The following is a 26,205-nucleotide window of genomic DNA, read 5'->3' as shown; positions in this document are numbered from 1 at the left end:
CATTTGGCCGGGTGCAGTGGCTCATGCCTGTAATCCCAGCACTTTGGGAGGCTGAGGCAGGTGGATCACCTGAGATCAGGTGTTCGAGACCAGCCTGGCCAACATTGTGAGACCCTGTCTCTACAAAAAATACAAAAATTAGCTGGGGGTGGTGGTGGGCACCTGTAATCCCAGCTACTCAGGAGGCTGAGGCAGGAGAATCAGTTGAACCAGGAGGCGGACGTTGCAGTGAGCCGAGATCATGCCACTGCACTCCAGCCTGGGTGAGAAGAGTGAAGCTCCATCTCAAAATAACATAACATAACATAACATAACATAACATAACAAAATATACTTTACATTCCCGAGTTAAAAGGTTAAAAGTGAGCATGAACAGGGAATTCCGTGAGCGTACAGGATCAAGTGTGATCTATAACTCTATGTCCTTGTTGGTTTTTAAAATATTTTGGCTGCCTGTGGATGTGTACCCAAAGAAATGTATTTTTTTCTCATTTTTCCTCAGTGACTTTTTTTGTTGGTATAATCTCAACCTGGGAGAAAGGGAGCAGGGAAAATCAGAAGCCTTATGGTGGGCCAAACCACCTCCTGTGACCGGTTCAGGTCTCACACAGTCTTGATTATTCCTCCTTAATTTGCCCCTCATTTGATTTGTTTTTGAAGTCAAGAACAGCACCATTTGGGGTAGAAAGAGAACATTTCTTTCTTGGTAACCAGGCAGTCTGTTTCCCAGCCCTCCTGAGAAAGCCTCATAGGTCTCTCTATCTACAAAAGCTCATCACAGAGGCTTTCCACAGCTCAAGTTAGCACCACACTCCTCTGAGGGTCCCTGGATATGTGCTAACTCTAGTTGTATGGTTGTCAGCCTTTGGAAACCTGTGTTTCCTGGATTTTCAGAAATACTTCTGGGCTAGTACAATTGATACTTGAACCTTAGACATTCACCGTGTGTGCCTAAGAGCCTAGGATCTGCGTAAAATGGAATGAAAATGGTTGAGCATTTTCCATCACATTGGTGGATGTTGTTTAGTTCGTGGCCTGAGGTTATGATTGGAGTTAAATACGTTGAGGCCTCAATGATTCAAGCTAGTTGCAGTAAGGGGAAGAGCAGTGATAATTAGTAGAATGTCTGAATGGGCAGATCAAAAAAAATTTGTATCGTTTTCAATTAAATATTGTAACCTGAGGAAACTAACAAAATATTGCTAAAAAACAATCCTACTGGACCTTCTCATTGAATAGAAAAAATAACTTATATTCAGCATATCAGTTATATATCAATACTTCTGAAATGTGTGTGGGTTTTTTTTTTTTTTTGAGACAGAGTCTTGCTCTTGTCCCCCAGGCTGGAGTGCAGTGGCGTGATCTCGGCTCACTGCAACCTCCACCTCCCGGGTTCAAGCGATTCTCTTGCCTCAGCCTGCCGAGTAATTGGGATTACAGGCACATGCCACGACGCCCCGCTAATTTTTGTACTTTTCTTTTTTTTGAGATGGAGTCTTGCTGTGTTGCCCAGGCTGGAGTGCAATGGCGCCATCTTGGCTCACCACAACCTCTGCCTCCCGGGTTCAAATGATTCTCTGCCTCAGTTTCCAGAGTAGCTGGGATTACAGGTGTGCGCCACCATGCCCAGATAATTTTTGCATTCTTAGTAGAGACCGGGTTTCACCATCTTAGCCAGGCTGGTCTTGAGTTCCTGACCTCGTGATCCACCTGCCTCGGCCTCCCAAAATGCTGGGATTACAGATGTGAGCCACTGTGCCTGGCAAATTTTTGTACTTTTAGGAGAGATGAGTTTTCACCATGTTGGCCAGGCTGGTCTCGAACTCCTGACCTCAGGTGATCCACCCACCTCAGCCTCCTAAAGTGCTGGGATTACAGGCATGAGCCACTGCTTCCAGCCTGAAATGTGTTTAAATAGCTTATTACCCTTTTATGATCTTGTTTATATTGATTCCTTTGTTGAATAAGTACCCCCACCCCTCTTTAAAGGAAAGATTAATTTCAGTTCTGTCCTATTACAATTAGAATTAATAATATTTCACTATTCAGTGAACTACAATCTTGATTCATTTTAGGTTTCTGATGCCATTGAGACACAAATATCTGGGTGCCATCCTATGCTAGAAGTTAGGATGATGTCTTAATTACTTTCATGTGACAGAAAGTGGTTAAAAAAATCCATCCATTCAAAAGCGTTTAATTTAAATCATGGCAATACAGTATTCTTTAATCAACAGAAAATGAAAACAACTTTGATCAGAATACTTAAAATTAAAGAAAATGAAAATACTTCTTTTTTCAGTACTTTTATTTGGGAAATATTTACCAAGAATAATCCAGTAACCAGTACTCCAATACTGGTAATCCAATACTTTAATTTAGGGCTATTTTATTTTATTTATTTTTTTGAGATGGAGTCTTGCTCTGTTGCCCAGGCTGGAGTGCAGTGGCATGATCTTGGCTCACTGCAACCTCCGCCTCCCAGGTTCAAGTGATTATCCTGCCTCAACCTCCTGAGTAGCTGGGGTTACAGGCACCTGCCACTACACCAGGCTACTTTTTGTGTTTTTATTAGAGACAGGGTTTCACCATGTTGTCCAGGCTGGTCTTGAACTCCTGACCTCAAGTAATCCACCCGTCTCGGCCTCCCAAAGTGCTGGGATTACAGGGGAGAGCCACCACGTCCAGCCTGATTTGGGGCTATTTTAATGTTTTATCATTTGACATTTCATTCTGCTCTTTTTTTTTTTTTTTTTTTTTTTTTTTTGAGACGGAGTCTCGCTCTGTCGCCCAGGCTGGAGTGCAGTGGCCGGATCTCAGCTCACTGCAAGCTCCGCCTCCCGGGTTCACGCCATTCTCCTGCCTCAGCCTCCCGAGTAGCTGGGACTACAGGCGCCCACCACCTCGCCCGGCTAGTTTTTTGTATTTTTTTAGTAGAGACGGGGTTTCACCGTGTTAGCCAGGATGGTCTCGATCTCCCGACCTCGTGATCCGCCCGTCTCGGCCTCCCAAAGTGCTGGGATTACAGGCTTGAGCCACCGCGCCCGGCCTCATTCTGCTCTTTAAAAATAAAATTGAGATACATTTGAGTTTAAAAAGAAATGCTGTGGGTAACCTCTGAGATTGAGTCTAGCAAACTACATTTTCAGAAATAGGATAACTGGCGGGCGTGGTGGCTCACCCCTACTACATTAGCACTCCAAAGGCTACTCTCAGCACTTCACTTCTGCATTTATATAAGTCCTTCTAACAACAGGAAAGGGTTTGTGGGTGTTCTCATCTTGAGGAAAGCTCTTCCTTCTGAATATTTTCTCTGTCAGGGGTCTTTAGAGACCTAAACTTTCTTGATGGTGCTTTGTCTGGCTGGTGGGTATGTAAGAGAAATTTTATACCTAGTTGGTAATGCTGCATTGGGTTTTGAAATTAACTGCTTGCCAGCTCTCAGTTTCCTCAGCTGTATTAATTGCTGAATGCTAAATTATGTGTGAATAATTTAAAAAATGTTCTCAAGACCCAATAATGAATTCAACAAGTTATTTCAACTCGGAAGAGCATGACCTGAGCACCCACTACAATGCGTTAGCCAGAGTGGAGCTCAGAGTGCGGGTTACAGAAGAGGCCAATCCTCTGTCCCTGCATTCATGAGCTCAGCTCTGAGGCATCTTCTGTTATTTCCAAATTTGCAGAAAGAAACCTTGGGCAAACTGCTTCTTTTCCACCTTACCATTCCAACACCAGCCTTATGTATTACCATAATTAGTCAAGAACACGTCTTGGTTAGTCAGGGACACTTCATGTGTTAAGCTGGAATGAGGACGCTACTTAGAGCAAAGGACTGGTGATCAGAACCTCTACCTGTGTGCTCCTCCGGGATGCATTAGGTTTACCTTCCAGATATCTTTTCTTTTTTTTTTTTTTCTTTCTAATTTTAAGTTCTGGGATACATGTGCAGAACATGCAGGTTTGTTACATAGGTATACATGTGCCATGGTGGTTTGCTGCACCTATCAACCCGTCATCTAGGGTTTAAGCCCCACATGCATTAGGTATTTGTCCTAATGCTCTCCTTCCCCTTGCCCCCCAGTGCTTGACCGGCCCTGGTGTGTGATGTACCCTTCCCTGTGTCCATGTGTTGTCATTCAACTCCCACTTACGAGTGAGGACGGGTGGTGTTTGGTTTTCTGTTCCTGTGTTAGTTTGCTGAGAGTGATGGCTTCCAGCTTCATCCACGTCGCTGCAAAGGACATGAACTCCTTCTTTTTATGGCTACGTGGTATTCCATGGTGTATGTGTGCCGCAATTTCTTTATCCAGTCTATCATTGATGGGCATTTGGGTTGGTTCCAAGTCTTTGCTGTTGTAAATAGTGCTGCAGTAAACATACGTGTGCATGTCTTTATAGTAGCATGATTTATAATCCTTTGGGTATACACCCAGTAATGGGATGGCTGGGTCAAATGGTATTTCTGGTTCTAGATCCTTGAGGAATTGCCACACTGTCTTCCGCAATAGTTGAACTAATTTGCAGTCCCACCAACAGCGTAAAAGTGTTCCTATTTCTCCACAGCCTCGCCAGCATCTGTTGTTTCCTGACTTTTTTTTTTTTTTTTGAGATGGAGTTTTGCTCTTGTTGCCCAGGCTGGAGTGCACTGGCACCATCTTGGCTCACTGCAACGTCCACCTCCTGGGTTCAAGCAATTCTGCTTCAGCCTCCTGAGTAGCTGGGATTACAGGCATGTGCCCCTATACCTGGCTAATTTTGTATTTTTAGTAGAGACGAGGTTTCTCCATGTTGGTTAGGCTGGTCTTAAACTCCCGACCTCAAGTGATCCACCTGCCTCGGCCTCCCAAAGTGTTGGGATTACAGACGTGAGCCACTGCGCCCGGCCATTTCCTGACTTTTTAATAATCACTATTCTAACTGCCTTGATGTGGTATCTCATTGTGGTTTTGATTTGCATTTCTATAATGACCAGTGATGATGAACTTTTTTTCATATGTTTGTTGGCCGCGTAGATGTCTTCTTTTGAGAAGTATCTGTTCATATCCTTCGTCCGCTCTTTTATGGGATTTTTTTTTTTCTTATAAATTTGTTTAAGTTCCTTGTAGATTCTGGATATTAGACCTTTGTCAAAAGGGTAGATTGCAAAATTTTTCTCCCATTCTGTAGATTGCCTGTTTACTCTGATGATGGTTTCCTTTGCTGCGCAGAAGCCCTTTAGTTTAATTAGATCCCATTTGTCAAATTTGGCTTTTGTTGCAATTGCTTTTGGTGTTTTAGTCGTGAAATCTTTTTGCCCATGCCTATGTCCTACCTTCCAGATTTCTTTTATCATTTACTCCCAGGTATTCTGCAAGTTCTTGCTTGCTTGCTTGCTTTCCTTAGTCACCAAGTGGTACCTTCTCAGCTCACTGCAACCTCTGCTTCCTAGGTTCAAGTGATTCTCTGGCCTCAGCCTCCTGAGTAGCTGGGATTATAGGCGTGTGGCACCATGCCTGGCTAATTTTTGTATATTTGGTAGAGATAGGGTTTCACCATGTTGGCCAGGCTGGTCTTGAACTCCTTACCTCAAATGATCCCCTGCTTCAGCCTCCCAAAGTGCAGGGATTACAGATGTGAGCCACCAAATCAGCAAGTGCTTTCTTTTTTTTATTTTTTATTATTATACTTTAAGTTCTAGGGTACATGTGCACAGTGTGCAGGTTTGTTACATAGGTGTACATGTGCCATGTTGGTTTGCTGCACCCATCAACTCGTCATTTACGTTAGGTATTTCTCCTAATGCTATACCTCCTCCAGCCCCCACCCTCAAGAGGCCCTGGTGTGTGATGTTCCCCGTCCTATGTCCAAGTGTTCTCATTGTTCAATTCCTACTTATGAGTGAGAACATGCGGTGTTTGATTTTCTTTCCTTGTGATAGTTTACTGAGAATGATGGTTTCCAGCTTCATCCATGTGCCTGCAAAGGATATGAACTCACCCTTTTCATGACTGCATAGTATTCCATGGTGTATATGTGCCACATTTTCTTAATCCAGTCTATCATTGATGGACATTTGGGTTGGTTCCAAGTCTTTGCTATTGTGAATAGTGCCACAATAAAGATACGTGTGCATGTGCCTTTATAGTATAATCCTTTGAGTATATACCCAGTAATGGAATCGCTGGGTCAAATGGTATTTCTAGTTCTAGATCCTTGAGGAATCGCCACACTGTCTTCCACAATGGTTGAACTAATTTTCACTACCAATGGTGTAAAAGCGTTCGTATTTCTCCACATCCTCTCCAGCATCTGTTGTTTCCTGACTTTTTAATGATCACTATTCTAATTGGCGTGAGATGGTATGTCATTATGGTTTTGATTTGCATTTCTCTGATGACCGGTGATGATGAGCATTTTTTCATTTGTCTGTTGGCTACGTAAATGTCTTCTTTTGAGAAGTGTCTGTTCGTATCCTTTGCCCGCTTTTTGATGGGGTTTTTTTCTTGTAAATTTGTTTAAGTTCTTTGTAGATTCTGGATATTAGCCCTTTGTCAGATGGGTAGATTGCAAACATTTTCTCCCATTCTGTAGGTTGCCTGCATTCTCATGGTAGTTTCGTTTACTGTGCAGAAGCTCTTTATTAATTAGATCCCATTTGTCTCTCTTGATTTTTGTTGCTGTTGCTTTTGGTATTTTAGTCATGAAGTCTTTGTCCATGCCTATGTCCTGAATGGTATTGCCTAGGTTTTCTTCTAGGGTTTTTATGGTTTTAGGTCTTAACATTTAAGTCTTTAATCTATCTTGAATTAGTTTTTGTATAAAGTGTGAGGAAGGGATCCAGTTTCAGCTTTCTACATATGGCTAGCCAGTTCAGCAAGTACTTTCTATGTGTGAGGAGGCATTGAGCTGTTATGAGAAGTACAAAGGTAGGTAGACCATGTAACTGGCCCTCAGCCTAGAAGTCAAATTAGCCTGTAGTTCCTGATTACTCCTATAATGTCTGGGAACAAGGTCCAAATGCACCCTGTGGGACAGGGAGTGAACCGCGCTGGTGTTGCAAAATTGATCATGGGCAGTGGAACACTTGCAGCTGGTGGTCCCCTTGAACATGAGCTAAAAGGCCTCTTCCTGCATAGAGCCTCCTAGGTGCTTCTGAAGTGCCTGCCCTCCAGTTCTCACTGGAACCTCAGCTGTCACAGTCTGACTGCATGGCTATTTGTGTGTACCGCTGTTGTGTCTGCTAGTCTGTTGACTACCTTAGGAAGGAGAGAATGACTGACTTATGGTCTGTGCCCACAAATGCCTTGAGCCATCTCATAGGAGGTGCTTGCTGAGGTGTTGAATTGAATCTGATTTTATCTTGGTTTAACTTTAGTAACCAAAATTCAAAGGAAATAGTGTGTTCCAGTGAACGATGTTACCTGTTTTAATTGATGGTTAAAGCAGAAAATTCTTTTATTTGACCCACAGTTTTGAAAATATTTCTAAAATCTTAGACTTCTCCTTATAGAGACAGGTCCAGATATTTTTACAGTAAAATTAATTTAGTATAACTATTAATATTACTCAACTAAGAAGGTGTAATGCAGTGGTTTGGTTCTCAGTGTGCTTTGGACTGGCACATCAACATCACCAGGGAACTTGTTAAAACCCCATCCCAGACCCACTGAATCAGAAAGGTTCAGATGGGGCCTGTGAATCTATGTTTTAAGAAGGCCTTTATGTGATTCTAATACACACAAGTTTGAGAGCCACTGGCATAGGGCAGTTCCCAACCCCGGATGCACATTATAATTATGTGAGGAGCTTTTTAAAAAAATACAGTACCTGAGCCTACCCCCAGAAATTCTGATTCAGGTGGTCTGGGGTTGGGGCCTAGCATAGTCATTTTTTTTTTTTTTCCCCAAACACTTAACTCGAACCACAGAGTCATTTTTTTAAAGTGTCTACGTGACACTGATGTGCAGCCAGAACTGAGGACCACTGATGGAAGGGTGCAAAAGAACTTGGGAACTTTTACTCCATGCTGTCATCTGCAACTTCTTTTTTAGTTTCGTTTTTTTTTCTTTTTTTTTGAGAGGGAGTCTTTCTCTTGCTCTGTCACCCAGGCTAGAGTGCAGTGGCGCCATCTCGGCTCATTGCAACCTCTGCCTCCTGGGTTCAAGCAGTTCTTGTGCCTCAGCCTCCCAAGTTGCTGGGATTACAGGCATATGCCACCATGCCCAGCTAATTTTTGTAGTTTTAGTAGAGACGGGGTTTCACCATGTTGGCCAAGCTGGTCTTGAATTCTTGACCTCAGGGGATCCTCCCACCTCGGCCTCCAAAAGTGCTGGGATTATAGGCATGAGTTATCACACCCAGCCTGGTTTTGTTTCTGAGACAGTCTTGCTCTGTTGCCCAGGGCTGGAAGGCACTGGTGCAGTGGAGCTGCTCGCTGCAGCCTCCGCCTTCTGGGCTCAAGCAATTCTCCCACCTTAGCTTCCCAGGTAGCTGCTACTACAGGCACATGACACCACAGCTGGCTTATTTTTGTTTTTCTAGATACACGGTTTTGCTATTTTGCCTGGGCTGGTCTCACACTCCTGGGCTCAAATCATCTGCCTGACTCGACCTCCCAAAATGTTGGGATTACAGGCATAAACCACTGTGCCTGGCCTGCAGCTTCCTTCTCCTAAATGTTGAGTAAAGAAAAACTTAGAGCCAGGCACAGTTGCTCATGCCTGTAGTCTCAGCACTTTGGGAGGCTGAGGCAGGCAGATCACTTGAGCCCAGGAATTCAAGACCAGCCCGGACAACATGGCGAAACCCGCCTCTACAAAAAATACAAGAATTAGGCGGGTGTGGTGATGTGTGCCTGTAATCTCAGCTACTTGTAAGGTTGAGGTGGGAAGGTTGCTTGAGCCTGGGAGCCAAGACTGCACCACTGCACTCTATCCAGCCTGGAGGACAGAGTAAGATTCTGTCTCAAAAAAAAAAAAAAAAAGAAAAACGTAGTTATATTTTGCTTACTCAGGGTTTTCTTGAACAGGTAGTCTCTGCTTCTTGTGGTGTTGCATTAATAAAAAAACTGCCTCGTAAAAGCAGGTGTTTTAAAGCAAATGGTGTTTTCCCACAGGAAAAATGTTATATTTGGGTGTTAACGTCCTGATCAAGGCCTTGGCATCAAATAAATCATGAATGGGACCAATAATATGTCATAAAATCAACAATACAGTAATTATAAACCTCCATAGTCATTTAAAATAATATAATTATGCTCCAAGTCCAATAAAATTGGCATGAATGTTGTGTAAGAAAAATTCATGTGGTCATAGGAACACAGTTTCCTGAATCTATTATGTAATAAATATTAACACTATTTGTTTGTACTCTTAGAATTTGGAGAGGAAAGATCTGAATAGCCTAAGTCTCTAAAAATGTTCAAGGAAGTCTTTAGTAGATGCCTTTTCCCACTGTAGATTTCCTGGGAGTAAACCTGGAGGTGGATAAAACACCGGGGCCCGGTCACTGTCTGTCATTATTGGAGGTGGTGAGAATGTGGGCGTGTCTTTCCCTGAAGAGCAATTTTTTTTTTCTCTTGAGGCAGAGTCTTACTCTTTTGCCCAGGAGTGCGGTGGCGCAATCTCAGCTCACTGCAACCTCCACCTCCCGGGTTTAAGCGATTCTCTTGCCTCAGCCTCCTGAGTAGCTGGAATTACATGTGGGCACCACCATCCCTGGCGAATTTTATATTTTTAATAGAGATGGGATTTCGCCATGTTGGCCAGGCTGGTCTCAGACTCCTGACCTCAGGTGATCTACCCGCCTCGGCCTCCCCAAAGTGTTGGGATTACAGGCATGAGCCACTGCGCCCAGCTTTTTCTTTTTTCTTTTCTTTTTCTTTTTTTTTTTTTAAGAGACAGAGTCTCACTCTGTCACCCAGGCTGGAGTGATCTTGGTTCACTGCAGCCTTGACCTCGCCAGGCTCAGGTGTTCTCCCACCTCAGCCTCCTGAGTAGCTAGGACTACAGGCATGCACCCCCACGCCTGGCTAATTTTTTTTGTATTTTTTTAGAGAGAGAGTTTTGCCATGTTGCCAGGCTGGTCTTGAACTCCTGGGCCCAGGCGATCTGCCTGCCTCAGCCTCCCACAGTGCTGGGATTCCAGGCATGAGCCACTGCTCCTGGCCTCTGAAAAGCATTTTTAAGTGAAGGGACTGATGCACAATTTCTCTTTCTGTCTTGAGTTTCTTCAAAGCTCTGCCTGTCAACTGAAATAAAGGTGAAAGAGTGAAGCCAGCACACTCCGCTCTTAACTGAAGCACCAGGCATTAGTTGTTAGATCATTAGGCCTGCTTTCTAGGAGAGGATCTTTAGATGTTCTCTTTGGGGTGTCCAAATTAGCATAGGCTTGTAAGAGTGTAGGCAAATGGTGTGGCCAAAAGAGTACTGGACGTGGGGTCAGAAGACCTGGTCCGGCCTAGCTCTGCTCCTTACTGTTCGTGTGGCTCTGGATAGGACACTCCTGAGCTTCTACCTCACTTTCCTACATTGTGAGCACAAACACACCTGCCAGGAAGAATTGTAAGGACTGAGTAGGCTCATGTGTATCATTGTACCCAGCACAGGAAGCTTTTTATAAGTAGCTGAAGTATTGATTGGTGAAGTGAACATGGAGAATTCTATCTCTTACCCTTTTTGTCCCTGGAGTAGAAAGCCTGCTTTTGGTAGATACCTAAGCAGAAATAGTTCTAGGGAAGTGGGGAGACACAGGGTGGGGCAGTGCGTTTCTCACTTTGTAAATCCTTCTTGGGAGGCCTGAGAGTGGATGGGGTTTGGAGTGTGTTGTTGGTTTTGTACCTGGAATCTGATGTGCATTTTGACTCAGAATGCATTGTCAGGAGTCTTGATGAAAACAGTATGTTGCTCAGTAACTGAAGTACTGTTTGAACCAAACTATTGTAGCAAACTTTTCTTGGCAGGTGTGCCCTGTTGATACCGAGCCCAGTGTGCATTAATAGTTTTATACCGACTACTACAAAGTAAACAGAAGTTCACAGTGACTCAGAGTAAGCCGTGACTCAGAGTATACAGGTACTACACTCTGGACATCCTAAAGCAATTATCAAATAAATGTACTGGTAGGAAAATTATTGTCTGTTGTATTACCTTAGTCTCTCTTTTTTCTTTTTTGTTTTTTTTTCCTAGCTCAGGAGTTGTTCTTGTTGTGCCTGGAATTTTTTTTTTTTTTTTTTTTTTTGAGATGGAGTGTCACTCTGTCACCCAGGCTGGAGTGCAGTGGTGCGATCTCAGCTCGCTGCAACCTCTGCCTCTCGGGTTCAAGTGATTCTCCTACCTCAGCCTCCTGAGTAGCTGGGATTACAGGCGTATGCCACCATGCCCAGCTAATTTTTGTATTTTTAGTGGAGACAGGGTTTTGCTGTGTTGGCCAGGCTGGTCTCGAACCCCTGATGTCAAGTGATCCGCCTGCCTTGTCCTCCCAAAGTACTGGGATTACAGGCGTGAGCCACCATGCCCCGCCTATCCCTGGAGCTCTTATTTCAAGAATACACTAGATTCTGTAGCTAGAAATGGTTCTTTAAGTTCTAATATGCAAACTGGATCTAAGGAAAAGAAAAAATGATTAAAAGACATAGTAATCCTTTAAATAAGTTTTTTCATAGAACCCACAGAATCCATAGACCTTAGGGATTATCTAGGCCACTCTCCCCTGCCTGTGGAAATTCATACTCAGACATCAAAAAGTATGTCCCGTGTTAATGTTGGATATTACTAGAAAGTTATCCTCCTCAGTGCTGTGTTTTTTCCTCTACGTCATACAATCTCTAAATATAGTTTGTTGTGTTGAAGTAAAGCTGAGTTTAAGAACAAAACAGTGTTTTTCATTTTCTTTTTTCTTTCTTTCTTTTTTTTTTTTTTTGAGACAGAGTCTCACTGTGTTGCCCAGACTGGAGTGTAGTGGTGTGGTCTTATCTCACTATACCCTACACCTCCTGGGTTCATGCAGTTCTCCTGTCTCAGCCTCCCTAGTAGCTGGGACTATGCTGCCACACCCAGCTAATTTTTGTATTTTTAGTAGAGAAAGGGTTTCACCATATTGGTCAGGCTGGTCTCGAACTCCTGATCTCAGGTGATCCACCTGCCTCGGCCTCCCAAAGTGCTGGGATTACAGACTGACCCACTGCTTCTGGCTTCATTTTCTTAAAGAATTCACCAACCCAGATGATTTTGTCTCTTTCAAGACACATTTGAAAATAGCACTGATACATTGTGTGATCCAGCAATTTCACTGCCAGGTATGTGCCCAAAAGAATTGAAAGCAGGGACTAGCACAGATATTTGTACACCCATGTTAAAACAGTATTGTTTGCAATGGTCAACGTGTGGAAGTGGCCCAAGTGTCCAATCCCAGGTGCCTGGAGAAACAAATGTGGAATGGACATACAGTGGAATATTTTCAGCCTCAAGGGAGAAGGGAATTTTGACACATGCTGCCACTTGGATGAGCCATGAAGACATTTTGCTAAAGAAATGTCACAAGAGGATAAGCACTATTTGATTCCACTTATAGAAGATAACTGGAGGCTGGACGCTGTGGCTCACGCCTGTAATCCCAGCACTTTGGGAAGCCGAGGTGGGTGGATCACGAGGTCAGGAGATCGAGACCATCCTGGTTAACATGGTGAAACCCTGTCTCTACTAAAAATACAAAAAATTAGCCGGGCGTGGTGGCGGGTGCCTGTAGTCCCAGCTACCCGGGAGGCTGAGGCAGGAGAATGACATGAACCCGGGAGGTGGAGCTTGCAGTGGGCCGAGATCACACCACTGCACTCCAGCCTGGGCGACAGAGCTAGACTCCGCCTCAAAAAAAAAAAAAAAAAAAAAAAAAAAAAAGATAACTTGGAGTAGTCTAATTCACAGAAACAGAAAGTAAAATGGTTGTTGCCAGGGGCTAGAGGAGGGGGAAGATGGGGAGTTACTGTTTTATGGGAACAGAGTTTTAGTTTGGGAAGATGAAAGAAGTTCTGGAGATGGATGGTGGTGATGGTTACACAATGGTGTGAATGTACTTACCACCACTGAGCTGTTTACCTAAAAATTGTTAAAATAGTAAATTTTACTTTTTTTTTTTTTTTAATCACAATGAAAAAAAAAAAAAAAAAAGATGTGACCTCCAAGTCAAGCCAGTGTTTTGAAAGGCTTAAAAAGAAGCACTGCTGGGAAGGGAACTCTGGATGTGCGTGGATGCTTGAATGAGATGGCAAAGTCTGGGATAAGGAATACTGACCTGAGTCCTATCTAATCTGGTTCTTTCATTAACCAGCTCTGTGATCCCCCATCGGGCTGTTAGTTTTCTCATCAGTAATGCGAGGATGTAAGTTGATACTCAAGCTTCCTGTCTGTTCTAGAATTCTGTAAGTCTATGATTAAGTCCTTAGCAAAGAAATATTTGTTTAGGAACAACTGCCTGTGTGAGGATAAGGAGTCAGACACGCCTGTGATATGAGGGCAGCCCAGGTCTCAAGGATCTGCTCTGGGCCAGGTGTGGTGGCTCACACCTGTAATCCCAGCACTTTGGGAGGGCAAGCCGGGAGGATTGCTTGAGCACAGGAGTTTGAGACCAGCCTTGACAACGTAGTGAGACCCTACCTCTCCCAAAAATATACATATAAAAAAAATTAGCCATGTGTGGTGGCATGTACCTGTAGTCCCAGCTGCTTGAGAGGCTGAAGTGAGAGGATTGCTTGAGCCCAGGAGGTTGAGGCTGTGGCGAACTTCATTTGCACCACTGCACTCCAGCCTGGGCGAAAGAGCGAGACTCCGTCTCAAAAAAAAAAAAAAAGAATCTGCTTTGACTTTGCCTTATCCGGGGAATGTTTGCAAATACAATCAGTATCTTTAATCTGCTGTCCTTCCTACCTCACTGCTCCCCAGGCAGGGCCAGAACTCTATAGAGCTGCTAGATTCCAAGACTAGGAATCTTGGCATTCCAGGGTTCCAAACCTGCTTTGACACCAGGCCTAGAGACAGGGCTGTTTCTGCCAGTGCTTTAGACTGAGCAGTTGTGTTATCAGAAGAAATCAGTTTCTTACTGTCTCAGAATGGGACTGTTTCTCTCAAGTTTTCAGCAACACATAGTAAAGAGTCTCTCTTACCTAGGCTGATGTGTTAGTTATATCAAAGTTGTTTCTTTTTGGTTTGGAGCGTGTAATTTGGTACCAAGTTAAACTGTCCCCTGAGGTTTCATGTAGGCTCATGTTAGCAGAGTTTTGCTTTTGTTACACACACACAGACTGATTGTCAGGTTGAAATACACAGTGCTATTGTGGTCAGCATGTGGATATGTTGGGTGAGAGAGGAGGTATAGGCAGCTTGGCATGAAAAGCGGAGACCATTTTACTGGGCTAGGTGCTTTATGTGGGCTGTCACTGATCTTACAACACCCCTGTGTGGCAGCCTTATTCCTCAGAAGAGGAGACTGAGGTTCAGAGAGATTGCTACTCTCCCAAGGCCACCAGCGAGAAAGGCGACAAACCTTGGATCTGAACTTAACAACTATCTTAACTGCAAAACTTGTATTCTTTCTGCCACACCACATCTTTTTTCCTCTGCAGAGTATGCTGAGGTGCAAACACTCCTTAATATAGGAAGCTATATAATTGTGCAGTTAGATAATTCAAGAAGACTATAATAGATTCAGTAGCCGACCACATTTGTAACCACCCCTATAATGTGCTGAGATCTGAATAGTTTGAAGATGTTGAGCCATGTTTGTGATCACCATGACCAAAGTGTTGAGTGCCTCTTATGTGCCCTTGTGTGCTGAGGCAGTAGAATATTCTGGCTGAGATAGAGGAGGAAGAGCTGTGGGCTGCTTGTGAGAGGGTCTTGTGTGGTGTTGGAACTGTCATGGGAGTCCAGTGCTGCTAGTTCTTTGCAGGTCTGTCTGTGGCACCTTTGGGGAATGCTGATGATATGACCAAATATTCTTATTTTGATTGCAGCTGTTTATTTATTTATTTATATTATTTATTTAATTTTTGAGACGGAGTCTTGCTGTGTTGTCCAGGCTGGAGTGCAGTGGCATGATCTCAGCTCACTGCAGCCTCCACCTCCGGGGTTCAAGCAGTTCTCTGCCTCACTCTCCCGAGTAGCTGGGATTACAGGTGTCTGCCACCAGGCCTGGCTAATTTTTTTGTATTTTTAGTAGAGATGGGGTTTCACCATGTTGGCCAGGCTGGTCTTGAACTCCTGCCCTCGTAATCCACCCGCCTTGGCTTCCCAAAGTACTGGGATTACAGGCATGAGCCACCGTGCCCGGCCTTCACCTGTGTATTTTTAAGTGGTAGTGGCTCTTACTCTCAATCTTTTTAACTTCTACTCTAATTTTGTATGGAATAGGTCCTGGGGTTTATTTTACTTTCCTATTCCACTAGTCATTCAGTTAGACTTTAACAAGTCAGGATAGGAAGTGTTAGAAAGAAATTACTAATTGAGAGTGTATCCCCTTTCTGAGCCCCCCTCCCCATCATATTTTTTGCTAAGGCTGAGGTAGTATCTGAGACATGATTCGTGCTCCATGGATGAATGCATGTATAGATGAAAAAGCTTGCAACCTCCTGGGTTCAAGAGATTCTCGTGCCTCAGCCTCATGAGTAGCTGGGACTATAGGCACCCATCACCACGCCAGGCTAATTTTTTTTTGTTGTTTGTTTTGTTTTGGAGACAGAGTCTCACTCTAGCCCCCAGGCTGGAGTGCAGTGGCAGTGACACGATCTTGGCTCACTGGAACCTCCGCCTCCCGGGTTCAAGCAATTCTCATGCCTCAGCCTCCCAAGTAGCTGGGATTACAGGCACCCGCCACCACCCCAGCTAATTTTTGAATTTTTAGTAGAGACAGAGTTTTGCCATGTTGGCCAGGCTAGTCTCAAATTCTTGACCTCAGGTGATCCACCCGCCTAGGCCTCCCAAAGTGCTGGGATTACAGGCATGAGCCACTGCGCCTGGCCTAATTTTTGTATTTTTAGTAGAGATGGGGTTTCGCCATGTTGGCCAGGCTGGTTTCGAACCCCGGGCCTCAAGTGGTCCACCTGTCTCAGTCTCCCAAAGTTCTGGGATTACAGGCGTGAGCCACCCTGCTTTTAAACTGTTTGTGTTGAGGAGGAAAGCAGATATTCAATTTCAAAACTAGTTGGACTTTTATTCTCTATCTAGAGCTGCCTTTTTGGAGGGGTCATAATTTGACGATTATGAACCCGTTAAGTAATCGTCTACTTTTTAACAGGATTTGCTGTAATTTGACTATTTGTATATGATCATGAATTCAAGCAGATGGCAGTAATAGTAGTATCTTTAGTTAGATGGATTTCAGTATGAGAAGATGCTTCTGGATTTAGTGAGGTTTGGAAATAAAGGTACAGCCCCTCTTGTCTTCAAATACTTGAATGATCAAGTATATATGGGGCTATATATATATATGCTATATGCTATATATGGGGCTATTACACCTCCCATCTTTCCTTCCCATATGTTACAGTCCTATGAGAGCCCCCATTGTCACAGTGGCTCTTTATTCCTTCTTCCCTCCAGCTCTGCCTTAGCAGAGGTGTAATGGAAGAAGTGAAGAATTAGGAATGTGGGGGCTCATTCCTGGAACTGTAGCATTTTTGTTAGAATGTGTTTTTGCGTAGAAACACTATTATATGAATAGTAGGTTACATGATGCTATAAGTGGTGAATGGCTAGTTAGGATATTTAAGTGTATTTCAAAATTAAAGTATTCCATTGTCTTCTCCTCTCTGTTCTTTCTACTAAAGATGAACCCCTTTGATGAGCAGATAGGCCCTGTGAAAGATGTCCTCCAGGTGATGTCAGCTCACTGTGATGCACACCTGGGGGAAGGGGCTCTCTTATCTGTATCTGGGTGTCAGCAGGTATTATTAGCCTACTACCTGGCACAGAGGACATACCCAGAGATCCTTGTTGAATTTGATTGAGTTGAAGGAAGAAAAACCTTTACTTTCTCCATTTCCATTCTTGGCAGTTTCTCAAGAAATGTCTTTTTCGAGACAGGGTCTTGTGCTGTATTTCACAGGCTGGGCGCAAGCTCCTGGGCTTAAGCAGTCCTTGTGCCTCAGCCTCCCAAGTAGCTGGGATTACAGCTAGAACTTACGTCAAACAAGAATTTATGTCGAACTCTTCATCAAAGCTGGAAGTAGGACATACAGTTTGATATATTTATTGATCCTTTTATGTACTTATTCATCAAATATTTGTTATTCACCTATGTGTGATATGCCAGGCACTCTCAGACACTAAAAACACAGCAGTGGACCAATACAGTTCCAGCGCCTACCCTTTAGACAGCCTGGTGGGAGAATATGGACCATCATTAGACTAGCCAGGTCTGGGGTCAATTGTCATCCAGAAACTCCTGCTATTTTAGAAATGCATAAGCTGACTTTGAATAAGTCATTTCTGGGGGCAGAATATCTTTTCTTTCCTTAAATGCTAGTGATGAAAAAGTACTTGTAAAATTATTCAGAATTGTCCTTAACAATAAACTAATGAAAAACATGATGTGGGCAGTTTACCATTACCTAGTCTTTGATTAGAGAGTAATTCTTATTTCTCTTACTTTCAAATAAAGTCTTATAGTAACTTGAGATATTTTTGAAAGGTAACGCTCTTTTTTGAATATTCTGCTACTAAATTATTAATTTTCTGAGTTTTCTATTAAGGCAAACATCAAGTTTCCTTGTGGCTGGTGACTAATTCAGATGCATGCTGTTTCTATTCATAGTTCCCCAATCTTAGGTAGAATTGAGCAGATTTAACATGAATAGCTTCCTCTAGTTTCACATTGAAAAAACAATTTTAGGAAGGAAAGGTAAGAATATGATAATACAGAAATCAGCAAAGTAAAGGGTGATTGGTTGGTGGTTGGGGTTGGAAGAAAGTGAAATTTTTCTTGTTATTCTCTTTGTGATGCAACATTTCTTTCCATAGATTAGTATAATTTACTTGGGCTGTTTGAAGAGATTACCTTCTTAGTGGTTCCCTTAAAGCTCTTTGTTATGTATATCTTGAAGCCCAGTCACTTCTTCTCACTTGTTTTTGAGTGTTTGATCTATACAGTGTAAAGCCACTTTTAAGATAACAATTATTGTATTTGGGGGACTTTGGGAGACTCATTTCTGTTTAAAAGCAAAAATGATTAAACAGTACATTATGTCAAATCTGCCTGTTTAAGGGATTTCAGCACACCTGGTAGCAAAGAGGTTTAACCTAGTTTCTCAGATGAAAACTACAGGTGGAGGAAGGAGGAGGAAGCAGTCCGGGGTGAGCTGAGGAGCTAGTTACCTTTAGCCTACTTCTGGGATGACGCACATTGTCCTCTAGGTCAGTCAGCCTCCTCAGCCCATGGATTAAGATTCCTGGTTGCAGCTGGGCACGGTGGCTCACGCCTGTCATCTCAGCACTTTGGGAAACTGAGGTGGGCAGGTAACCTGAGTTCAGGAGTTGAAGACCAGCCTGGCCAACATGGTGAAACCCCATCTCTACTAGAAATACAAAAATTAACCGGATGTGGTGGCGGACACCTGTAATCCCAGCTACTCGGGAGGCTGAGGCAGGAGAATTATTTGAACCTGGGTGTGGGAGGTTGCAGTGAACCGGAATCGCGCCATAGCACTCCAGCCTGGGTGACAAAGTGAGATTCTGTCTCAAACAAACAAACAAGCAAAAACAGATTCCTGTTTGCTAGTAACAGAAACTCACATAGTCTAGGTGAAGCAAAAGAGGTTTTTTTGCTTACTTAACCAGATTGCAGGAAGAGCTGGAATGAGGTGGGTTTTAAGGACATACATAACCAGGGACTTGAAACACAGCTATGTGCCCTGTGTGGTTCCCTGCTCTCTCCCCACCTTTTATCTCTTAGTGTTGGCTTAATTTTTGTCTTACTGCAGATGGGCTTCCTCTACATGGAAGGGGACATGACTGTGGTCATTGCCAGTGTATAGACATCTTTATTGCTGTGATCTGAGAGAAAACAGGATTCTTTTCCTGCAACTTAAGTTTGACAAATCCCAGGGAAGAATGCTCACTGGCCTAGCCTAGGTCATGTGTTTGTGGCAGTTCTAAGGGGTGCATGATAGCCTAGCTTGTGTCACATGCCCAGGGAGGTACACGGATGATCCCCTGAGGGAACTGCTGTAAACAGTTAGATACAGCAGTTTTCATGCATTTTTATTCCGTATGGAACTCAGCTCAAACAACTAGTTAAGATTCTTGTGGCCGGGCGTGGTGGCTCAAGCCTGTAATCCCAGCACTTTGGGAGGCTGAGACGGGCGGATCATGAGGTCAGGAGATCGAGACCATCCTGGCTAACACGGTGAAACCCTGTCTCTACTAAAAAGTACAAAAAACTAGCTGGGCGAGGTGGCGGGCACCTGTAGTCCCAGCTACTCGGGAGGCTGAGGCAGGAGAATGGCATAAACCCGGGAGGCGGAGCTTGCAGTGAGCTGAGATCCGGCCATTGCACTCCAGCCTGGGCAACAGAGCGAGACTCCGTCTCAAAAAAAAAAAAAAAAAAAGATTCTTTCCTTGAATCATTGAAAATCTTTTGCAGTCTTTGTTGATGCTGGTGCTTGTAATCCCGGCTCCTCAAGAGGCTGAGGCAGGAGGATCGAATATTCACAGTGGCCTGTGAATAGCCACTTCACTCCAGCCTGGGCAACATAGTGAGACCCTGTCTCAAAAAAATAGAATGAGGCTGGGCACAGTGGCTCACACCTGTAATCCCAGCACTTCGGGAAGCAAAGGCGGGCAGATCACCTGAGGTCAGGAGTTTGAGACCAGCCTGGGCAACATGGTGAAATCCTGTCTCTACTAAAACTACAAAAATTAGCTGGGTGTGGTGGCAGTGCCTGTAATCCCAGCTACTCAGGAGGCTGAGGCAGAATTACTTTGAACCCAGGGGGCGGAGGCTGCAGTGAGCTGAGATGTGCCACTGTACTCCATCCTAGGCAGAGTAAGACTGTCTCAAAAAAAAAAAAAAAAAAAAAAGTCGTTTGTCAGTTTTGGACTTTACAACCAGTAGACTTGAGATTACATTTCTGTTTTACTCTGTTTTTCCATAGAAACCCAGACTAGCACTTATGCTGTAGTGTGTTCTGAAAAACTGTGGTTGACTGACTGAACCAATGGAATAAACATATCAAGGCATTGAAACATACAACTTTTTATTATTACTTTTAGAGATGGGATCTTGCTCTGTTGCCCAGGCTAAGACTGCAGTGGCGCAATCATAGCTCTCTACAGCCTCTAGTTCCTAGGCTCAAGTGGTCCTTCCACATCAGCCTCTTGAGTAGCTGGGATAGCAGGTGTGTGCCCAGCTAATTGTTTATTATTTGTAGAGACAAGGTCTCCCTCTATTGCTCAGGTTGGTCTTGAACTCCTGGGCTCAAGCGATCAGCCCACCTCGGCCTCCCAAAATGTTGGGATTACAGGTATGAACCACTGTACCCGGCTGAAACATACAACTTTAGAGATGACAGGGATCCTAGAATCCATCTGCCTTCAGTAGTTTCAGATATAATGTGGGGTCTCCCAAATACTAAGGACCAAGCAGTAAAGGAGGGTAAACACTTTTTCACGTTTCTAAATATGGGGCCCTGTTGTAGGAACAGAGGGTACTTTGATGAAACAGACAGATAAGGAAGGTTCTTGCATTCATGCAACTTAGATTTACATGAAGAAAATCTTGACATGCTAACTAGAATGCCAAATTTCTTTTTGATTTGGTCTGAAATTGTATCAGTATAGAGCTTATCTTTTAAGAATGGGCTAAGCCATGAATGGATCTGAAGCTCTGATTGTCAATATTACCTTTAAGTGCTTGTTTAAAAAAAACAATTTATTAATAAATGATGTTGATCTGTTGTAGAAAATGAGTGAAAGGAGTTCTTGATGCTGAGAGTGCTAAGAAAACAGCATCCATCCTGGCTAAGAGCTCAGTCTTTACAGCTTCCAATCTCAGCACTCCACTTGCAGCTTTGTAACTTGTGCAAACTTTTTTTTTTTTTTGGGGAGACAGAGTCTCGCTCTGCCACCCACGCGGGAGGGCAGTGGTGTGATCTTAGCTCACTGAAGCCTCTGCCTCCCGGGTTCAAGCGATTCTTGGGCCACGGCCTCCCGCGTAGCTGAAATTACGGGCTCCTGCCATCACACCCAGCTAATTTTTGTATTTTTAGTAGAGATGGGGTTTCACCGTGTTGGCCAGGCTGGTCTTGATCTGCCCGCCTTGGCCTCCCAAAGTGCTGGGATTACAGGCATGAGCCATCATGCGCAGCCTGTCACAGCTCTTTTAGCCTCAAATTCTTTAGTTACAAAATGAAAATATCTACTTTTTTTTTTAGTGGGTATTGAACAAACGTTAAATTTTTTTAAAAGACATTTTTTATTTCTTTAAATGATTTTTTTTATTGTGGTAAAATACATACAGCATCATCTTTACCACCCTAACCATTTTTAAGTGTGCAACTCAGGAGTATTAACCACATTCACGTTGTTGTACAGCCATCGCCACTGTCTGTCTCCAGAACTCTCTTTGTCTTGTAAAACAGAAACTCTATATCCATTAAACAGTAACTCTCCGTTGCCCCCCTCCCAGCCCCTGGCCACCACCATTCTACAAATGGCTACTTTTTTATAAATGTTAAGATTTCAAAAAATGGTAGCTGTTATTCCTCTAGATCAGGAGTCAGCAGACTCCAGCCCACAGGACAGATTTGGTCAGTAATCTGTTTTGGTAGGGTCCTTCAACTAAGAAAGGCTTTTACATTTCAAAAGGGTTGTAAAAACAAAACAAAAAATGAAAAATATGCCTTAGAGGCAGTATGTGGCCCATAAAACCTAAAATATATTTATTATCTGGTCCTTTACAGAACAGGTTTTCTGACTCCCTGCTGTAAATCTAATCTTTTTTGATCAGGAAGTCCTTTAAGATTTTGATGAAAAAAAAAAAAAATGTGTATGTAGGTTTCCATGTATCTTAAGAGGGTTCTGTCATGCGCATCCGTGTGAAGAGACCACCGAACAGGCTTTGTGTGAGCAACAAGGCTGTTTATTTCACCTGGGTGCAGGTGGGCTGAGTCCAAAAAGAGAGTCAGCGAAGGGAGATAGGAGTGGGGCTGTTTTATAGGATTTGGTGGGTAGTGGAAAATTACAGTCAAAGGGGGTTTTTCGCTTACGGGCAGGGGCAGGGGTCACAAGGTGCTCAGTGGAGGAGCTTCTGAGCCAGGAGAAGGAATTTCACAAGGTTGATTGCTCCGTTAAGGTGGGGCAGGAGCAAATCACAATGGTGGAATGACATCTGTTGAGGCAGGAGCTGACCATTTTCACTTCTTTTGTGATTCTTCACTTGCTTCAGGCCATCTGGACATATACGTGCAGGTCACAGGGCTTTGCCTGGGCTCAGAGGCCTTTTCTTATATTAATAAGAAAAATAACGTAAAATAGTATTGAAGTGTTGGGGCAGCGAAAATTTTTGGTGGGTGGCATGGAGAGATAATTGGCGATGTTTCTCAGGGCTGCTTCGAGCGGGATTGGGGCGGTGTGGGAACCTAGAGTGGGAGAGATTAAGCTGAAGGAAGATTTTGTGGTAAGGGGCGATATTGTGAGGTAGTTAAAAGGAGCATGTGTGTAGAATGATTGGTGATGGCCTGGGTGAGGTTTTGTATGAATTGAGAAACTAAATGGAAGACAAGGTCCGAATTAAGGAGAAAAACAGGTGTTAAATGACTAAGAATTGGGAGGACCCAGGACATCCAATAAGAGAGTGCTCAAGGGGGTTCAGCACAATTACTTGCTTGGTTGGTGAGTTTTTGGGCTCTGTCCTTGACAGAGTCCTCCTTTTTAAGTTGGAGGCTGAGCTTGGTGAGGTGTGTTTTTAAAAGGCCATTAGTCCATTCTACCTTTCCTGAAGATTGAGGACAGTAAGGGGTATGAAGGTTTCACTGAATACCAAGAGCCTGAGAAACTGCTTGGGTGATTTGACTAGGAAAGGCCGATCTGTTATCAGACTGTATAGACGTGAGAAGTCCAAACCGAGGAATTATGTCTGACAGAAGGGAAGAAATGACAGCGGTGGCCTTCTTCAGACCCTGTGGGAAAGGCCTCTACCCATCCAGTGAAAGTGTCTACCCAGACCAAGAGGTTTTTTAGTTTCCTGACTAAAGTGAGTAAAGTCAATTTGCCAGTCCTGGGCAGGGGCAAACCACCAAACTTGATGTGTAGGGAAGGGAAGGGGCCTGAACAATGCCTGAGGAGTAGTAGAATAGCATATGGAACACTGAGAAGTGATTTCCTTGAGGATAGATTTCCACGATGGAAAGGAAATGAGAGGTTCTAAGAGGCGGGCTAGTGGCTTGTAACCTACATGGAAGAGGTTATGAAATGACAGAATAGAATGGGCCTGTGAGGCTGGAAGGAGATATTTTTGTTGGTCCAAGAACCATTTGCCTTGTGTAGGAAGAGATTGATAGGTGGAAGTTTCAGTAGGAGAGTAGGTGGGAGTGACCATACAAGAAGGAGAAAAACTGACTGTGAGGGACAGAAGTTGGAACACTAAGCTGCTGCTTTTTTTTTTTTTGAGACAGAGTCTCGCTCTGTCCCCCTGGCTGGAGTGCAGTGGTGCGGTCTTGGCTCACTGCAAGCTCCGCCTCCCGGGTTCACGCCATTCTCCTGCCTCAGCCTCCCGAGTAGCTGGGACTACAGGCGCCTGCCACCGCGCCTGGCTAATTTTTTGTATTTTTAGTAGAGACGGGGTTTCACCGTGGTCTCGAACTCCTGACCTTGTGATCCACCTGCCTCAGCCTCCCAAAGTGCTGGGATTACAGGCGCGAGCCACCGTGCCCGGCCTAAGCTGCTGCTTTAGCTACCTTATCATCATAAGCGTTGCCCTGAGCGATGGGATCTGATGCCTTTTGATGACCTTTGCAGTGAATCACTCCAGCTTCCTTTGGAAGTAAAGCAGCTTTGAGAAGAGTTTTTATTAAAGAGGCATTAATGACTGAGGACCCTTGAGTAGTGAGGAAACCTCTTTCAGCCCGTATAACAGCATGGTCGTGTAGGATATGGAAGGCACAGTCAGTATAAATACTGACACATAGTCCCTTTGCAAGAGTGAGGGCCTGAGTTAAGGCAATGAGTTCAGCTTGCTGAGAGGTTGTGCGGGGCGGGGGCGGGGGCGGGGTAGGGGGGGTAGAGCGATAGTGTTAATGATAGATGTGGAAGATACTGTGGCATAGCTTGCCTTTGCTGGTGAGTGGCGATTAGGCCTGGTGGAACTGCCGTCAGTAAACCAAGTGTGATCAGGGTGAGGAACAGGAAAGAAGAAAATATGGGGAAATGGAGTGAATGTCAGGTAAATCAGAGAGATACAGTCATGGGGGTCAGGTGTGGTATCGGGAATAATGTGGGGGCTAGCCTAAAACAGTAAGGTCAAGTTGTTTGGACAGAAAGGCTACAGGGCACGGTCCTGGCTCTCGTGTAGGAATTTTGACTGCACAGCCCTGTACTTTGGCTGTTTGTAACGAAAAGGGTTGGGATGAGTTAGGGAGAGCTAGTGTGGGAGCAGCTTGTAGGGCTGTTTTAAAGGAACGGAAAGAGGACTGGCGAAAGGATTTAGGATCCATGGAGTCAGCTAGGTTTGCTTTTGTGAACTTATATAATGGTTTAGTCAGGATGGTAAAACTAGGTATCCAAAGGCAGAAGTACCTAACCATGCCTAGGAAGGAAAGGAGTTGTTGTTTTGTAGAAGGGGTTGGGGTTTGGGAGATTAGCTGGACACAATCAGCAGGGAGAGCGCGTGTGTCTTCATGAAGGATTATGCTGAGATAGGTAATGGATGAGGAAGAAATTTGGGCTTGACTGAAGTAATGGGAGCTGTCTGTGAAGCCTTGCAGCAGCACAGCCCAGGTAATTTGCTGAGCCTAATGGGTGTCAGGGTCAGTCCAAGTGAAAGCAAAGAGAGGCTGTGATGAAGAGTGCAAAGGAATAGTAAAGAAAGCATGTTTGAGATCCAGAACAGAATAATGGGTTATGGAGGGGTTGTGGAGGGAGGTATTGAGGATAGGAGAGACTATGGCTTTGGCACCATGGAGTGGATAGGCAAGACAATTTGGTTGATAAGGTGCAAATCCTGAACTGACCTGTAAGTCTTGTCCAGTTTTTGAACAGGTAAAATGGGGGAATTGTAAGGAGAGTTTATAGACCTTAAAAGGCCATGCTGTAACAGGCGAATGATATCAGGCTTTAATCCTTTTTAAAGTGTGGTGGGGTAAGGGTGATTCGGTTTTAATGGGATGATAAAGGATGCATGATTGGTCTCCAAGGGAGGAGTAGAGGTGTCCTATACTTGTGGATTAAGGTGGGGAGATACAAGGGGAGGATGTGAAGGAGGCTTTGAACTGGGGAAAAGGGCGGTAATGAGGTGTGGCTGTAGCCTAGAAATAGTCAGGGCAGCAGATAATTTAGTTAAAATGTCTCGACCTAATAAGGGAGCTGGGCAGGTGGGGATACCTAAAAAGGAGTGCATAAAAGAATGTTGTCCAAGTTCGCACCAGAGTTGGGGTTTTAAGAGGTTTAGAAGCCTGGCCGTCAATACCCACAACAGTTATGGAAGCAAGGGAAACGGACCCTTGAAAAGAAGGTAATGTGGAGTGGGTAGCCTCCATATTGATTAAGAAGGGGACGGACTTACCCTCCACTGTGAGAGTGACCCGAAGCTCGGCGTCTGTGATGGTCTGGGGGCTTCCGAGGCGATCGGGCTGCATCAGTCTTCAGCCGCTAAGCCGAGCAGATCTGGGAAGGAGTTAGTCAGAGAGCCTTGGGCCAGAGTTCCAGGGGCTCTGGGAGTGGCTGCCAGGCGAGTTGGGCAGTCTGATTTCTAGTGGGGTCCCGCACAGATGGGACATGGCTTAGGAGGAATACCAGGCTGCAGGCATTCCTTGGCCTGGTGGCCAGATTTCCGGCACTTGAAGCAAGATCCTGGGGCAGGCGGTCCTGGTGTTTGGAGTTCTTGTGTGCTGGAGATGTGGCTGGGGTTTGTCTCACAGTGGAGGCAAGGAATTGCAACTCAGAAATACATTGCTACTTGGCTGCCTGTATTCTATTATTGTACACCTTGAAGGCGAGATTGATTAAGTCCTGTTGTGGGGTT

General features: G+C 44.2%; 1 protein-coding gene and 1 long non-coding RNA gene across 18 annotated transcripts in view; one reads left to right on the top strand and one right to left on the bottom strand.

Moving 5' to 3' along the window:
- IGF2BP2 (insulin like growth factor 2 mRNA binding protein 2) overlaps nt 1-26,205 on the top strand; it is a 190,571-nt gene that overhangs the window by 19,187 nt on the left and 145,179 nt on the right. The window lies entirely within an intron of this gene.
- On the bottom strand, nt 13,097-21,865 carry LOC144339089 (uncharacterized). Its single transcript, XR_013413754.1, has 3 exons — nt 21,312-21,865; nt 15,813-18,428; nt 13,097-13,633 (listed from the first exon to the last, which is right to left on the bottom strand). It is a non-coding gene; the product is annotated as an uncharacterized LOC144339089 (long non-coding RNA).

Source organism: Macaca mulatta, chromosome 2 (assembly GCF_049350105.2).
Source record: "Macaca mulatta isolate MMU2019108-1 chromosome 2, T2T-MMU8v2.0, whole genome shotgun sequence".
NCBI lineage: Eukaryota > Metazoa > Chordata > Mammalia > Primates > Cercopithecidae > Macaca > Macaca mulatta.
Note: the sequence above shows the minus strand (reverse complement) of the source record. Positions and strands in the feature narration are given on the sequence as shown.